Consider the following 18,283-nt stretch of genomic DNA (forward strand, 5'->3'; position numbering starts at 1 on the left):
ATGTGTACTGAGAGGTTGCCGGTTCGATTCCCAGTCAGGGCACATATCTGGATTGCAGGTTCGATCCCCAGTCAGGGCATGTACAGAAGGCAACTGATCAGTATTTCTTACATCGATGCTCTCTCTCTTTCTCTCCCTTTCTATATCTAAGCATATCCTTGGGTGAGGATTAAATATAAAACACAGTCTATTCCATTCTATTATCTACAATTTTGGTACTAAAAATTGTTTCATGAGGACATGCTGATAGTTGTTTTGATTAACACTCTTACTTGAGCATTAAAGTTGGAAATATTCCAAAAAGTTGGAATCTTAAAAAAAAGAATCTTAGAATTCTTTATATATGATAGAGTCACCATTAAGTGACCTCGGTGTAGTTCATTTTCTTAGAGCACCTTCCTGGTCTATTTAATATGTATCACTCCCTCAGTTATTTAGCATGACACTATGACCGCTCTACACAAGTAGCAGCATAATGCATGAATATGAAAGACATTTGGAAGTCACAAAAAATATTTAACTCAGATTTTATAAAGATTTTAAGTTATGATCTTTAAAAATAACCTATTTTCTTAATTATGATATTCCTGAACTCAGTCCTAAGAACATAGCTTTAAACTTCTGCAAAAAAGGGGGAAAACCTTTTATTCTCAATCTTTTCTAATGTAATCTAATTTATATGACTGGATGTCTGAATGAGGAGTCTTTCTAGCTAAAATTTAATAAGAAATTGTTTCTGAGAAAAGCTTAAGTTGAGATTTCTATAAAGAGCTGGACCTGAGATCAAGGTGGACTTAGAGAACACTTTCTAATGAGCTTAATTGTTCCTGGTGCCACATTCTCAGAAGAAAACAGCCTGAAAATGATCGGGATCCAAGGAAGGAAGGGGGATGCTCTCGGAAAGCTAATGGGTTTTAAAAGCCTCATCATCTTCATCCAGTGGATATGGGCAGCATTAAGCAGTTGGAAGATGGAAAGTGCTCTCTGAGAGTACAATTTTAATATTATTAAGCTTCTCACAATGACTTGAAGTTTCTTGTTCAGAAAAGTGCTGAAGAAACCTTAGCCCTGTTGAGTTAGAATAATGTGAAACCTGGATTGGGGGCAGCAATAGTAATTGGAAGCTGATAACACAGAGACAAAGGAAAGGGTTCACCTTACAGAGTTCAACAGCAATAACTTAGGAGGGAGAAGAGATTTCTCAAGGTCAGCTGAGACGAGAAGGGGATCCTCAGAAGTTGTTTGACTAATCCCAAGAATAGCAGCAATTATGGCACTGTGAGCTGCTGTTGGTACATTATGTCATTTGAAGCAAATTGGGTCTTCTAAGACAATAAAAGCAAAAGTACCTTTTTGATATATTAAATTATCTTCCAATGTTTAAAAGAAAGTATATTTACTTTAATGAAAAAGCACTCTCCAATGGTTTAGAATAAGGACATTCCTTATGCAGGTGAAATACAATGACTCCTGTAGTGTGAACAGGCCCGATCACTGGAGAGATCCCTGGAATGTGACAGTCAGAGCTGCAGACCCGGCCTCACGGCCTTTGTCTTTTTTATACCCATCCCAAGAGACTATCTCCTGGCCTGGCTTCTTAAAATTCGCTGTCCCTTCTTTAAAGTACTAGGCCCCAGAACACCAAATCCCTTCTCCCCCACCCCACCCCCACCCCTCCAAAGGAGTCTAACCTTTTCACAAAGAATATTACTTAAAAGAGGCTGGGGAGAAAGGCATATTTAAGAAAATATATCTTTGCGTGAGAAATTTCTATGCAAGGCCAAGGCAAGCATAACCAACACAGAATCCTCACTTTGGATTCCTGGTTCCCAGAATAGTTCTTATTTGTATCATTATTTTGCCATTTAATGGGATTTTGTTTTCTTTCCATCTTGTCCTTTTCTTGGAAATTGTTAAAAATCCCCATTTAGAGCTCAAATCCAATAAAACAAAATAATCAAACTCTCCTGGTTCAAACTTCTAAGACCCCCTCAGGTCCCTGCCACCCAGTTCCAGATTCCTATGTTTCCAGTTGCAGGTCAAGGTTGACACCTTGGAGCCTCAGGGAATGACTCAGCCCATCACCAATTCAAGGCACATCCTGGGGACTCTATGACAGTTCACTGGGGTTAATCCTTCCTCCCCACACTATGGTATCCCCAAAATACAAGATCAATGTGATTTTAGTATATTATAATATCGCATGTTTTATTGGTTAAGTGCACTAGGAACTGATTTGTGACATGTGCCCTGTGAAGGCACATACATGGGCTGATGAAGATCTTAGCAGAGTGCTGCAGAACACTGCCCTTGGACCTTGTATCTGTACGTGTTCTCAGTTGCAGACAACAGAATTCATTCAACCTATTTTAAGCAGAAATGGATGTGTTTAAGGGCGTTAGGTTGTTATGTTACCTCTCTAATGTCATAGATGTACACTTAGATGCTACACAGGCTTCGTGGAAGGAGGGGCAGGGAATCCCCAATGAACAACCTCAGTTTTGTTCTTACCTTTCCATCTGTTGAACATCAAATGCATAAGGATCCATTTACCACATTAAAGGTAGTGCAGGTGATTGTCCTTGTATTCAGAACAAGGGAGAGAGTGGCATCACTTCCCTTTGCACTGTCAAGATATCTTATCAGAGTTAAACTGGGTCACATCAAAAAAAAGCTACACCTCACCAGTGGCTTCAATAAGCACTTCAATTGCCTGCATCTTAAACAACATCTGAGGCTTTATTAGGTAGTTTAGGAAACACCAGAAACAGTTTTTACTGGTGAAATTTGTGGCTTACATATTATAAGTAACAGCTCATTGGTATAAAGTATCCAAAGTATGTGGCTTGACTAAAGTGATTGAGAAGTATTTTCTATCCTTGCATGAACAGGAGAAGAGAATCAGCAAGGCCTGTGCCCTGCACTCTGAGTGAGAACTTTCAAGGACTGAACCTTAAATGGCCCCATGGCCAACCATTCATTAGAAGATGGTGGACAGAACTAGATTTTATAGAGATTAAACAATTTGTTGATGAGTGTCTGTAGACAGAATTTGATCTGATACTTGTTTGTATTATACCTGGTAAAAAGATCATGGAGGAGTGGCCAAACCTTTGCAGTCTTTTCTATGACTACTGTCCACCAAAGAGGACCTAAGATTTATGCAATACCAAACTGGCTCAACCCATTTATAACATTTCACTCTACCTCTTCATGTGCAGTTCTAAGGGAGTTAAATAACCAGCTCAGCACAATAAGAAATCTTCATTTCAACTATGTTTAGCTATCAATCTGTAACTGAAATCCAGCACTGCCTAAAAGAAATATGAGCGTTGAAAAGTTAAAAGAAATATCCTCATTGCTACCTTTAAAAATCTAGTTTGCATAATTTATCTGACTTTTTCTGGTTGTTTCAGTAAGAGAGTAAGTGCTGTTATGCTATATAACCACATGCTTTGTCCATCTACTTTTCAGTATGTACAACTTCCCATTATGAAGTATAAAAAGAAAAAAAGTGTCTACAAAAGAGTAGGACTGATTCCATCTAGGTTAGGAGTATTCTCATAGTGGGGGTTTAAATAATGTGGTTGAGAGTTATTATCCAGTGCTTCAGTATATAGTTCCGACCTTCTCTGCATCTCCCAAGAAGCATTAACAAAGAACCAGTCTGCTTCATAAGGTATATATGAATGTCTAATTACTATGCTGTACACCTGTAATTAATACTGTATGTTAGCAGTAATTGGAAAAACACAACAGTCTGTAGAGCAGAAGTTGAATTTCATAATCCTTATTTAAGAATCTTCCCTTCATAGGGCAAAAAGCCAGAAAATAAAACAATGAGTACCTAGAAGAATATACTATTAAAGGAAGACAAAAAGTGATCTCTCCTACTCTCCAGGAAGGAGGAATGTTAAGTTTGCAATGTCAGGTAAGCAAGCATGACCACTGAGGGCAGGAAGCAGTGGCAGGAAAGGTTAACAGTTATGATAATAGCAAAAATAGGGGAAGTACTGATAACAAAATCAACTGATGGAGACTGAAAACTAACACAAGGTTGGTGTTTCCCCATATCATAATCTGTTCCAGCAAATGACAGCAACTTCTATTGGCCAACCTTGGGTTTTGTCTACAGCCAACATGTGGTCTTGTCTGCAAAAACAAAGTCAAGTAGTTGAGGATAAAGAATGTATGATAAAGTGAGTTAGTCACTGGAGGGTTTTGGTTGCAGGTTGCAGAAATTCCAACCTAAATTCTCTTAAGCAAAAAGGCAATATACTGGCTCTCACCAAAGTTGAAACTGTTTCAGGCATGAAGAATAGTGGGAACTTGATCCTCAAATAAAAATTGTGGCTATTCCTGAAAAGGGGGAGGATGGATGGTCAGAAAGATAATCACAAATGTCCACCTCAAAATATACCAAAGACATTTACTGAACAATGGCTAAAGTGGTAATTTTGAATTTCACTTGAGTCATGAACTCCTCTGAGAACCTGATAAAATTTGTATTCCCCAAGGGAAAAAATTATATACACATGAATAAAACAATACAATTTTTGTTGATTTCCAGACTCCCTGACATCTATTTTGGTCCCATGAATCCATGGGGCATTAACTCCTCAAATTGTAAATAATGGAGGCAGTAGGACAGGAAGTTATAGAGAGGTGACACCCTTCTAAAGTAAACTGATGAAGTCAGATGTTTTTCCTCTGGGAGTATCTGAAAATTCTGAGCATGGCTGAGGATAGACTTTAGAAGACACAGAGGGATTTTACAGGAGAAAGGAGAGACAGGCAAAGGTTTTAGTGGTTATATGGGGCTAGAATAATAAATTGGAGACTTATGGGGTTTCAGTGTATGGTAAATATCCCCATGGGCCATTTTCTGAGTCCCAGGTCTGCAGAGGAAGCTGAGGAAGAATATAAAACACTTCTAAAAGGCAGAGTGGGATCCTGGGCAGTTTCACTACCTAAAAACACAGCCAGTATTCCTCAAGATCCTTGCCAGGATGTAAAGCTATGTATAACCCATTTGGCAATTAGTTTAGTAGCATCTAAAAAGACCACCTGAGAAACTCCAAAGGCAAAAAAATTTACAATGTTTCACGACTACGCAGGCAAGCACCAAAACATCTCAATGAAAGTTCCCATTAAAATACATCTGAATCAGACCTAGAATAAAACCCATTAAAACTTCAACCCAGCCGAAACCGGTTTGGCTCAGTGGATAGAGCGTCGGCCTGCGGACTGAAAGGTCCCAGGTTCGATTCCGGTTGAGGTCATGGACCTGGGTTGCGGGCACATCCGTAGGAGATGTGCAGGAGGCAGCTGATCGATGTTTCTCTCTCATCGATGTATCTAACTCTATCTCTCTCCCTTCCTCTCTGTAAAAAATCAATAAAATATATTTTTAAAAAACAACAACAACAGCAAAAAACTTCAACCCAGCCCCTGACTCAGCACAATCCTTGACTGAATTGTTCATTTTTTCTCCCTCTCTTCCTAAGAAAGGAAATATGAAAACCTCTCTGGTGAGAAATTACATCAACTACAGCCTTTATGGTTCTTTCAACTAGAGTCTGTATGGTTCTTTACAGTATTTTTGTCCCACACATAATCAACAATTTCTAGACAGAGAACAGACCCATGAATGATCTAGATATTGGGGTTAACAAACAAGGTTATTAAAAATCCATCAACAGCAGTAAGGTAGTGTTTCACCAGTGCAACAGCAAGCAAACTGAGCATAGGGATTGAATCTATACTCCAGAAACAAACCTACAGATATTTTGACACCTGCATTATGACCAAGCTGACCTGGAAAGTACACTAGATGAAAACAGCTTTCTAATAACGGTGCTGGGTTATTAATTACATGTTCATATGAGGGACAAGTGTACTTTGACTCCCCACTTCACAACACATATAAAAATCAATTCCATATAGGCTGTAGATCTATATGTGACTGATGAAATATCAAAGCTTTTAGTAAGAAATGTAAGAAGTCATCTTTGTGACTTGAAATAGGCAGAGACTGTTTAAAATACTTAACTCAGGATGCACTGAAATAAAGAAAATAGTTGACAAAGAAGAGTATATTAAAATTAAGAACATCTGTATATCAAAAGATGCCACTATATATGCATAATCCATGGACAAGGACAATTAGGTGGTGAAAGCCTGGGGTGGAGGGTGGGGGTGGGCTGGAGGGGTTAATGAGGGAAATAAGGGACATATGTAATACTTTCAACAATAAAAATGTTTTAAAAAGATGCCACTTAGAGAGAATAAAAACAACTCAGAATGAAAGGCATTCTCTTACATATACTGAAAAAAGACTCTTCTCTAGGAGATATAAAGAACTTTTACCAATCCATTGAAAAACATAGACATCTGAAATATTTTGATAAAATATTTTAATATATACATCACCAAAGAGGATAGTCAAATAGTCAGTAAACCGGTAATAAGTGCTCATTGTTATCAGGGAATTGTACATTTAAACCACAACATGATACCCCAATACTCCTGCCAGAAATAAAACATATAAAAAGATGGAAAATGCCAAGTGTTGGCCAAGATATGGATAAACTGGAACACTTACACAATGCAGGTGTGAATATAAATTGATATAACCCATTTGGAAATTAGTTTAGTAGCATCTATTGTAACTGCATATACACGTACCCTATGATCCAATAATTCTAGGTATATACTCGACAACAGCAACAACAACAACGAAAAAACCCATGAACATACATTTGCCAATGGACATGAAATAGAATTTTCACAGTGGCACTGTTTGTAAAGCAAAACACATGAGAATTCCCAATGTCAATCAATAGTGGAAGGGGCAGGTGAATGGTGGTAGATTCACACATTGGAATATATGCATCAGTGAGAATGAATGATTTACAATTACATAAACCAATTCCAAAATATCTCATCCTAATAATGAATGAAAATCCTAGCTACAAAGGAGTGTTACATCTATATAAATTACATAAATAGGCAAAGATCTGATGTGAGAAGCCAGGATGGTGATCATCCTCGGGAAATACGGGTATTAAGACAAGAAGCACAAGTAGGTCTTCTGAGGTTCTAGTAATATTTTGTTTTCATCTGGGTGCCATTTACACATGTATGTTCTATTTGTAAAACGTAGTTGAGATTTCCATTACAAAGTTGTTTAAAATATACACAAGATACTAAAATGAACCACCATATATTCATGTAACAATATTCAGCTACAATGATCAGTTTATGACTACACTTCCCATATTGTTTTGAAGCAAATTCCAGACATCATATCACTCATTTCATGTGTAAATATTTTAGTCAGAACCTCTAAATTATAAAGCCTCTTTTAAGAACATAGCCACAATAACATTATCCAAAAAATTGGTAACAATCCCTTCATTTATATTTTAAAAATGCAGTTAGCCTTCAAGTTTCCAAACAGAGCATCTACACAGTTTTTAATGCAAGAGAAGTTTATTCAATATGGGATCTAATTCCTGTATTGTTTTTATTGTTTTCCTGACTTATTTTTTCATCTGTTAAACATCTATAAGCAAGTTTACTTAGTTACTAATGGTTTGTTTAATGAATAAATGACAATATTCCCTGAATGTTATTGGTATATATATATACACACACACACACACAATCACACTCTTAAATCTATGTATAAAATGTCCCCCTTTCTTATGAATGTCTATGATCAAGTTTTCTAGTTTTGTTAAAATTTTTTTACTATATCCTATTTTTGGAATGATGCATATGAGTAAATTTTAAAATTGCTTTTAAAATTTGATATTTTAATTTACAATTATAAGAAGGCTCTTAAGATAATTCAAGTGGCAGAAAATGGAAATTTAGCTTTCTGCAATAAATTACAGCTTTGTGGATTCCAGTGACATATAATAATACACTGGCCATGTTTATCGATGCGGTTTGGATATTTATATGAAGGAATTATGGTGCTTCTTGAGCACAGGATGTTTAAACCCAGGATATACTCTTTTATGCTGGCAAAAGGAATTTACATCACCCTGACCTATATTTACTCAACATGTGTTGATGTTAGGAACCTTGAGTCATCACTGAGGAAGTTGGCCTAAGCACTTGCAGTAGGATGGTGTTTTTCTGGAAAAATTTCCATGAATAAACATTTATGGTGATGGCAAGGCTACCAATACTGATCCTTCCTGCACCTTAGTGATCTCAGCAACAGATAAGCAAGACATGGAAGAAACTCCAGCTAATTATTTAGGCTTGAAAATATGGTTAATGAATGGTACTGTGCCCAGTAAAGCCAAAATTGGGGAGCTCATCTCTGCTTGATTTTGATTGATTTCCCCTTCTTCCAACTCCCAAGAGACATCTTCCAAATTTGTGCCATTTTTAATAAAGAAAAAAGGGCAGAGGTAAAGGCTTTTTGTTGCAGTTGTTTCATTTTTAGAATGAGGTACTAGTACTTTCCCTGTGTCATCATTGGCATTTCATTGAGAAATTGGGAGAGGCTATGTATCATAAGATGTGATGATGTGATTTACAGTAAGAAATTTAAGTTTGGTCCTCATCCCCCTTTCTGGCACAGAGCTCCTAAAACCATTGGAATTTCTTAAGTAGAGAGAGCTTTAAAGTTATCTTTGTTTATATTGATTTAACATAATGTTCACATTGTTATCATAACAATAATGATATGTTAATGAAATGTTAATGTCAGGTGATGTGTTCACCTAAAGATCGAGGCTTTTTCCCTGTGGATCCAACCTTGTGATTAGAGTATTGAAACTTTCAGTCTCACTCCCTGACCTCCTCAGAGGGCAGAGGGGCTGAAGGTTCAGTGATTGAGTTCAATTTCCAATGGCCAATGATTTGATCAGTCATGACTATGTAATAAAGCCTCCATTAAAAAAAAAAAAAGGACTGGGTTCAGAGAGCTTCTAAGTTAGTGAACACATGGCAATTTAGAGGAGATTGATGGGCCTGTGCATGGAAGCTTGGTGCCCTTCCTCCATACCTTGCCCTATGTTCCTCAGTTCTATTCTTTTATAATGAACTAGTAATCTAGTAAGGAAAATGTTTCCCTGAGATCTGAGCCACTCTAGCAAATTAATTAAACCCAAGGAAGAGGTGGTAGGCACCTCTGATTTATAGCCAATTGTCTGAAGTATGGGTAACAGCTTGGACTTTCTACTGATGTCTGAAGAGGGAAGGGGCAGTTTTGTGGGACTGAGCCCTTAATCCAGTGGTTCTCAACCTGTGGGTCGCGACCCCTTTGGTGGTCAAACGACCCTTTCACAGGGGTCGCCTAAGACCATCCTGCATATCAGACATTTACATTACGATTCATAACAGTAGCAACATTACAGTTATGAAGTAGCAACGAAAATAATTTTATGGTTGGGTCACAACATGAGGAACTGTATTTAAAGGGCCAGAAGGTTGAGAACCACTGCCTTAATCAGTGGAATCTGATGCTATCTCTCAGTCAGAAATGAGAAGACTTGTTTATTGGTAGTGGGAAACCTCCTCCAACACACACATTACTATTGCGTCCCAGGCCCTAAAGAGAAGGAATGTTTTTAACTGCAAAGGAAACAAAAGCCTTAATTGTTTTATTAACAAAAAGTACAGAGTCAAGTAGTTCCAGAGCTAGTTCAAAAGCTCAACAGCAGTGTCACAGACAGATTCTCTCCTAGTTCTGTGCCACTCTTAGCATACCAGCTCCCATTTTCATGCTGCTTGCCTCTTGTCACAAAATAGTTGCTGCAGATCCAGGCGTTACATCTTCACTAGACATGTCCAAAAATGAAAAAAAGTATGCAGAGTCCTGGTCAGGTAGCTCAGTTGGTTAGAGCATCATCCCAATACACCAAGGTTGCAGGTCCCATTTGCAGCCGGCACATACAAGAAGCAACCAAATAAATGAATAGTTAGAACAAATCAATTTCTCTCTCTCACTCTCTCTAATCAATAAGTTAAAAAATTTAATTGAGCATTATGCTAAGCAAAATAAGCCAGTCAGAGAAAGGTAAGTATCACATGATCTCATACGTGGAATCTAATGAACAAAATTGACTGATGAACAAAATAGATCCAGAGACAAAAGCAGAGAACAGACTACCAAATCTTGGAGGGAAGGCGGAGGAGGGTAGATGGGTGGGAAGAGATCAAAGAACTTGTATGCATATAGTATACATAACCCATGGACACTGACAATAAGGTGGGGAAAGCCTAAGGCTAGCGGTGGGGGCAGGCTAGAAGGGATCAATGGGGAAAAATCGGACATATGTAATACTTTCAACAATAGAGATTTAAGTTTAAAAAAAAATTTAAAAGGAGGTATACAGGTAGAAAAAGGCCTTTCATCAGACGGTTTTCTCCTTCAATCAATGAGAAAAATTATTCTCAGAAGCCCACTGCTCCCCAAATTCCCCAATGTCTCCAATTCTAGGTATTCACACCCAAACCAATCACTGGCAAAGTGGAATAGGATAACCATGATTAGTTTATCTACGATGGCTTAGTAACTGGGGCTTATCAGGCAAAACTGATGTTATCCAAGAAAACAATGGAACAGGTGTCAGGTAGATAAGGAACAACATCTGTCCTGGTTTTCACAGTGGTTGTCTGCTACCCACCATTTTCAACAAAAGTCCTCACATGAGTTTTCCAAAACTGCATTCTCTAATGTGTTATATGGAAGCTGGCCAGATGTAGGTCAACAGATATCAACATGAAAAGCAAGAAAAATAATTTATTTCTTAGTACTTCTGGGGCATAGACATGTCCTATATACATATATACATACATATATTAAATATCTATTTTTAACCGAAGGCTCATAAATCAGGTCACTTTACTAAACTTGCTCCAGCTAATTAATAAATTGAAATGAGGATAATATTTGAGCAGGTATTTTCAATCCTACAATAACACTATAAGGAATCAGTAGAAAGGACTGTGAACAATTGAATGCAAGTTCATCGCCATGACACAAAAATCATTAAAAGCATATGCACTCTAATGCTATTTCATCTTTATATACCAGATCACCAAGTGATTTTCCTCAAACCAAATTAACACTGCGAAATGTATCAAAGCATTCCAAAAGACAGCACAAAAGTCCACCAAAAGAATGTAAAATCAACAGATGAAGATGGAGATTATATGGTGATTATTATTCCGGAACAAACACATCTGAGTTTATCTTCTCCCCAAATATTTATTGCATTTGCTAAGACAGTTTTCCTGATGCTTTAAATTTTTCATACGGCTACCCACCCTTCTGACTAGGAAACAACACTCAAATAGTGATGAGGCAACTTGATAGAAAATCAGACATTTGGCAATTATAGACACCTAATATGTTGATCATAGTGGAAGATTCCTAAAATTGGGAAATTGCCTCTTGAAAAATCGTAAGACTTGACAATACAAGGCCCATGTTCCCACATCAAAACCATTACCTAGAGCCGAAAATCAATTACATCTTTTAGACCAGTGCTTCCCAAACTTTAGTGTTAAAATACCTATTTGGCCACAGCAGCTCTGAGGCTGGGCCTGAAGTTCTGCATTTCCAACAGGCTTTCAGGGAATGTCCATGTTGACAGTCATGGACCACACTTTGAGCAGGCTTTGGACAGGACATAGGCTCCCAGGTGAGCCACTCGTTGTGTTACGTGCACAGTACTTTTCCTTTCCCCACCAAGCCCTAGTCATTTATGACTGTGGTCTGCCTTGCAATCTTTGCTCTACTTACTCATTTTGGTTCATTTTATTACTCCAGTGGTCTCAACAGGACTTAAAGTTCAGACCTCCCTCTTGAAGTACCCACCACCCAGAAATAGTCATCTCAGACAGAATTCCCCACTCATGTACCCACAGGAATCCCTCCCAGTTCCTGCTCCTTTCACCAGGCTTTTATCCCCGTAAGGGGCCACCCCCACTCAGACCCTGATCATCACCTGCCTAATCGTCTCCTTGTTTTTAGGGTTTTGTGCCTTCAGCCCATTCCTCACACCAGCGCCAGACTAATTTTTCCAAGCAACAAACTGAATGCTGCTCCACTTTTCTGGTGTCTCACTCAACCTACAAGATAGGAGATAAGTAAAGCCTTTGATGATCTCACTCCCCTACTATGCAGCCATTCACTTGCCTCATCAGTTTGATGCCATGAGGGCATCGAAAAGCTCTGCCAGATTTCCAGGCCCGTAAGCGCTTTCTGCTTTTTTTACTGCCTCAAATGCCTCCTCCACATCTCTCAACTCCTGAAATCACACGTAAGGGGTTTTCCCTGTAAGGGATCTCCTTTCCTGCCAAGGGCCATTTGGATATCCGCAGGCCACACAAAATTATCGACTTAAAAATCAGCCCTAACCGGTTCGGCTCAGTGGCTAGAGCGTCGGTCTGCGGACTGAAGGGTCCCAGGTTCGATTCCAGTCAAGGGCATGTACCTTGGTTGCGGGCACATCCCCAGTAGGGGGTATGCAAGAGGCAGCTGATTGATGTTTCTCTCTCATCAATGTTTCTAACTATCCCTCTCCCTTCCTCTCTGTAAAAAATCAATAAAATATATATTTTTAAAAAATTAGCCTGCTCTACTGGGTCAAACGTTCAATTTTATTTCAAAATGTACATTAAGATTTATTTTAAATGTTGTTAGATATAAACACACACACACAGACACACACACACCCCTGATATTTCCCTTGATGTTTTCCGAAGCAGGGAAACACATTTTAAAGAAAGGGTGATTATGTTCCCGGGCTCTCACTTCGGCCTTCACGGAAGATGAACTGGCTGTCTCCCTTTGTTTGGGTCACCTCCCAATGGGCATGATAACCGATCCGTCCAATATTCACCGTGATTTGGATGAATTTTGTACCTTACTGAGCAATCGAGCAATTATCATTTGTTTTTGTTTTCTCTAACTACAACACAGGAGATTTATATCTGAAGGACTCCTCTCGGGCAGGCAATTTGTCTGGTCTCCGTGTTGACAGAAGAGGAGAATAATCGCGTGGGCAGAGCAATGAAAGGGGGAGGTGAGCAACTTGACTCACGGAGATTAGGAAATGTCAGAACTGACACCAAGATGCTAGGGAATCTCTCAACAATCCTTGAAAGCCGCACACAGTCGTCGCCCCTTATCCTTGCGGATGCCCCATGGATGCCCCGCGGGTTCCCCATGGATACCCCATAGATGCCCCGCGGATGTCCCATAGATGCCCTGCGAATGCCCCACGGATGTCCCATAGATGCCCTGCGGATGCCCCACGGATGTCCCATAGATGCCCTGCGGATGCCCCACGGATGTCCCATGGATGCCTGAAACCAGACAGTACCGAACCCCATATACACCATGTTCTCTTCCGCACCTACCCACCTACAATAAAGCGTAATTGCTAAATTAGGCACAGTAAGAGATTAAGAAGGACAGCTAATAAAACATAACAATACACTGCAAGAAAAGTGACGAGCATGGCCTCGCCCCCTCAAAGCACCTCCTTAGGCTGCACTCACCCTTTCCGTGGCGAAGCCGGAGGGTAACATGCCGGCGTGACCAGGGGAAGGAGGTGACCAGGCATCGCGACGGAGCCTTGGGGTCGGTGGGGGGACTGGAACACGAGCACTTGGAGGCGACCGCACAGGCCGTCCTGCAACCAAGATGGCGGAGCGCCTGCCGCGTGGACCCTTGGCTGGAGGGACGGGTCACGTGGGGGGGGCGGAGAAGCAAGATATCGCGAGACTTTACCCCCCTCTCGGAAGGGCCTGCCCGGGGACACCTACAGCTGTTTAGTTCTGGAGTTTTCCGTCCGTGTTTTCAGCCTGCGGTTGCCTGCGAGTAACTCCACCGAAAGCAAACTGACCTCGGGGTCGTTTCCTACCAATGTGGCCTGAACGTCCTCGTCCTACAAATGAGGGAAATGAAGGGCCCGCTTCGTAAGCTGCCATGTAAATGCAATGGGATAATAATTGTGAAGCACTGACATGAGATAACAAGTTCGAAACCTGGCCCCTGTGATGATGAGTGAGTGTTGGCATCGATATAACAAACAATGTCCAGTAATTACTGTAAGCATCCTGGTGACTCTGGAATGAGGCGGAAGCAGAAGGCATTCTTTGCCTTTTATTACAGTGACTCGATTAAAAAATGACTCCATGGTTCTTTCCCTGAGGGTCTATCTGATTCCCAAGAACCACAATGAAGACCTTTGGCTTCAGAAGAGCCCGAGATGCAATGTTCCGCCACCTGAAAGGTCCCTGGACGTTCTGTTGTTTGCGCTCCTAATGCTTTCTCCTGTTACTGAAATGGTCGCCCGCATAATAAATAAGCATTTTGTAATGCTGCTGGTAAAACCCTGATGACATGCTTTACCGTTTAATAGCATTTTTTTTCTGACATTGTCTAATTTGTTCCTAATGTCACCCTAATGAGGCTGGTTTATTATTTCTAATTAGTGTCCAAGTGATCAGAAATTTGCAGTAATTAAATGTCCAACCTAAGGTTACAAAATTGCCAGATGGCAGGTAGGGACTCAAACGTTGGTCCTCTTATTTCAAGTTCCAGGTCATTGTCTGACTTTTTGGTCTCTTAGTTTGGAAAAATCTGGTTCAGCAGAGCATTTGTGAAATCTTCTGTGGCTATGGTAACTTGGAAGTGGTTTTGCGGATTTCTTACTGGGGTAGTGGACCAGCTTTTGGAGCGTTCTCTATATTTGTTTTGTAATAGGGGGCTATTGTATTTACTTCATCCCTGGCGAACCCCCCCCCCCCCCCCCGCAAAAAAAAAAAACCACACACAAAAAACAAACAAAGGTAAAAGACAGGTTACTTCTTTCCTTTTTCTTTGTAATAACCCACCATAGTATACATTTAAAATAAATGCAGGTCATTCTCCACTTAAGCTTCTCATAGAATGTTTTGTGAAAAAAGAACACCATTTCAGTTTTTAAGTATACAAATGATTGTATAACCAAATATCTTTCTTAGTTGAATTTCAGAATCACTTTTATTTCTTTGGAATTGTGTTATTGCAGATAATAAAGTATTACACTTTAATTTTTAAGAGTTTATTTTCTTAGTAAAACCACAATTTTCTATTCTACCATTTCCAGTTTTGCTAATTTTCTATAAGCTGTTCCTTTTCCTTCAGGGATATTGTCCTGCACATGAAATGTTATTAAAATGTTCATTTTTGACAACTAAATAATAACTTAGAATATTATTACTCAGGATGAGGGTTTGAAAAATCCTTTCATATTCAGCAGACCTTGAAACTTTGTTGTTATAAACTCCACGTCATTTCATGTATAGCATCATTTTCTATCATTTTGACATTGAATTACTGAAAACATGGCAAACTACAAAAATCATGTGCATTATCATCAACAAATTTCTGAACAAATTTAGGCAGAGATGAAACTCTTCACATGGAGAAATATCAGGGTTGGAGTTTCAGTAGTTATGAACTAGAGATTTTTTTTTGTATTCAGAATGTAGTCAGATTTTAAACTTTGCCCAATATCATTATGAAAACCATTAAAGTCCATTCTATCTATAATTAAATCACTTCAACACTAAACTGTACTATTATTTATCATAATAAACATGATATTCATACTGAAACGCTTATTATTATAGATTTAAATTCTCACACAGCTCCTAGCAAGGTCATTAGTGAGATTCTAGTTTCCATATTAAAAGGATATTTTTGGTCCCCATTTTCTTTATCATTTTTGCAGATTTTGCAGAAAAGTTAAAATTTATAAAATTTTGAAACACTCTCATTTCATGGCTTTCCTTCCTTCCTATCTGAACACACCCCACCTTTATCATCCTCTTCTCTCCTCCCCAGGAAATCAGAAACCTAGAAGTCATTCTAGACTCTACTTTTACTCATCTCACCCTCAAATTGTCCTCCAACTTCTGTGGTGCCTATGTCCTGGAGGTCCACTAAATCCTCCGTCCCTCTTTATTTCCACTGCCACGGTTCAGGACTTTATCCTTCCTGACTTCATGATCATTATGCCATCTTTATTGATATTATTGACCCCACTCTTGGCCTACTTGGTTCATCCCCTACAATGCTATTGGAGGGAGCTAAAAAAAAAAAAAGTTTTAAACCCTATAATATGGACTACCCAATTATAAAAGCATCCACAGTTCTTTCCTTCTGCTCCCTCTGGAGAACCCATGTTGTTGCAATTCCTTAACGTCACCATCCTCTCTCACTTCATGATTTGCCCATGCTCTTCCTTCTGTCTGTGATGATCTTGTTCACATGCATCTTCCTTCACCGCCCCAATTTTCTCCTGGTTAGCTGCTACTCATCAAATAAGATGAGCTTTGCTTCCTTCAGGGAGCCTCCACCGACCCATAGTTGTGGGCCCAGAGAACCTGCAGAAGGGACTATCAATAAAGACGCCTCCTCTTCCTCCTAAGCACTACATTTCCTGGCCCCCCTTGCAGGCCCCAAACAATACCCCTCCAGCTGCTCCGGGCTTTTTCCTCTTCCATCTTATCTGTGGTAGACACAGATACATGCTTATGGTATGAGACATTTGTCATGATAATTTTCTATTGGGTAACTCAATTTTGTCTCCAATTTACTGGTATATAACAGATTTAAACAAGTAAATGACAATGTTGCAATCCTTCATTTACTTTTCTTGGTATTCTGCCTTTTATTCAGTAGAAGAATGGTACAGTACTTAGTTTTCTGCAAAAGCTAGATAATTCTCTTAAGGTTACCTATTAACTATTTTGATTTGTGGCACTGGATTATCAAGAAGCTATGCAACTGAGATAAACTTATAAGCAATAATTAAATTAAGTGATTCCTTTTCAGTAGCCAGTAATCAACTTTTAAAGCTCGAGTTATGAAAACTTAATGCTCATCCATCAATTATATTAGGTAATCTAATAAAAAGGCATAATATTGACTCTTAGAATGACACGCCCCTTGTATAATTATATGGGACTATAAAAGTGAGTGCCACCTACTGCCGGTGAGAAAAGGAACAGTTCTGTGCTTGGGTATTTTTGCCTGTGTAACTTCTGAAACAGGATGTCAAATTCCATGAATGAAGGTAAGCATAATTTTTATTCAATATCCTGTAACTTTCATATTTTTAAGGAATAATACACATATTTCAGATGTTAGATGAGTCAAGGTTTCTGACATAAAGAATTAGTTTAATTATAATAAAAATTATATATCTGAAATGCCAGTTTGGTTCACCACTGTAAGGAATGTAGATTGTCATTTTATATTTGATGTGATTGAGTTTTAGTGTAACTTAGATCTCATCATGAATTGAATGAAACAAAACTTTATTTCACATCTGATTCTGTTTGAACTGTTTGAGCTATGGTTGTTCAGAATTCATCAAGAGGCTTGGCAGATAGCATAGAAACAAATTTAAAATTTTGGCTATTGCTTCTAGTTAAATAATTAGAAATAAAATAATTCACAATGTAAAGATTAATTCTATCATAAAATTTTGGCTGTTGCTTTAGGTAAAATAGTTAGAAATAGAAATTTACAACATAAAGCTTAATTCCATCATCTGATTAAGTTAAGGCATAAAATATATACTGTTTTATAAGAACATAATACAAATAAAATAACTATATATACCTTACTTTATCCTAAAATTTGGAATTATGTTCGCCATGACACAATGAACTCTTAGCAAGGTTTTCCTTACCTAGGAGGCCAACTTAATTAGCTTTTTAACCATCTGACATTTTAAATAATCTTATCAGATTTGCATTTTATTAATGGCTCTGATAATCTCTCTAGACCACGGTTGCCAAGGGCCTTGGGAATGGTGCTGTGTATCAGCTGGTCTTGTGGGAGGCAGACAGGACAGAATCTGCTTCAGGTTTCTCTGTAACAAAGTACGCTGCGTTTCTCTGGTTCTCTGGTAGAAAAAAGCATTTCACAGTAAAATGTGTGTGTGTGTAATTATCTCACAATTTGTCCATATTAACCAGAATGTTCCATCTGGGACTAGGTGTCACCAAACTAGCACATGGCCTGGTGAGCAGTAGAGCCTCGTGAATATCAGTTTCCTCCCTTCCTCCTGACTCAATCCTTTTGTAATGTAACTTAAATATGTTAAGATGTGCTGTATAAAAAAAAAATTCCCTTTCCATGCAATTTGGCAGAAACAGCGTAGAATTTTAAAAAATCACCTAGGAAATAAGATAAAGCGATCTGATTAAGATCGTTGTCTGAGTACACACACCTATTTTCCTTCCC

This window comes from Myotis yumanensis, unplaced genomic scaffold, assembly GCF_028538775.1.
Source record: "Myotis yumanensis isolate MYYU_CA2020_CCGP unplaced genomic scaffold, mMyoYum1.0.hap1 SCAF_15, whole genome shotgun sequence".
NCBI classification, from domain to species: Eukaryota; Metazoa; Chordata; class Mammalia; order Chiroptera; family Vespertilionidae; genus Myotis; species Myotis yumanensis.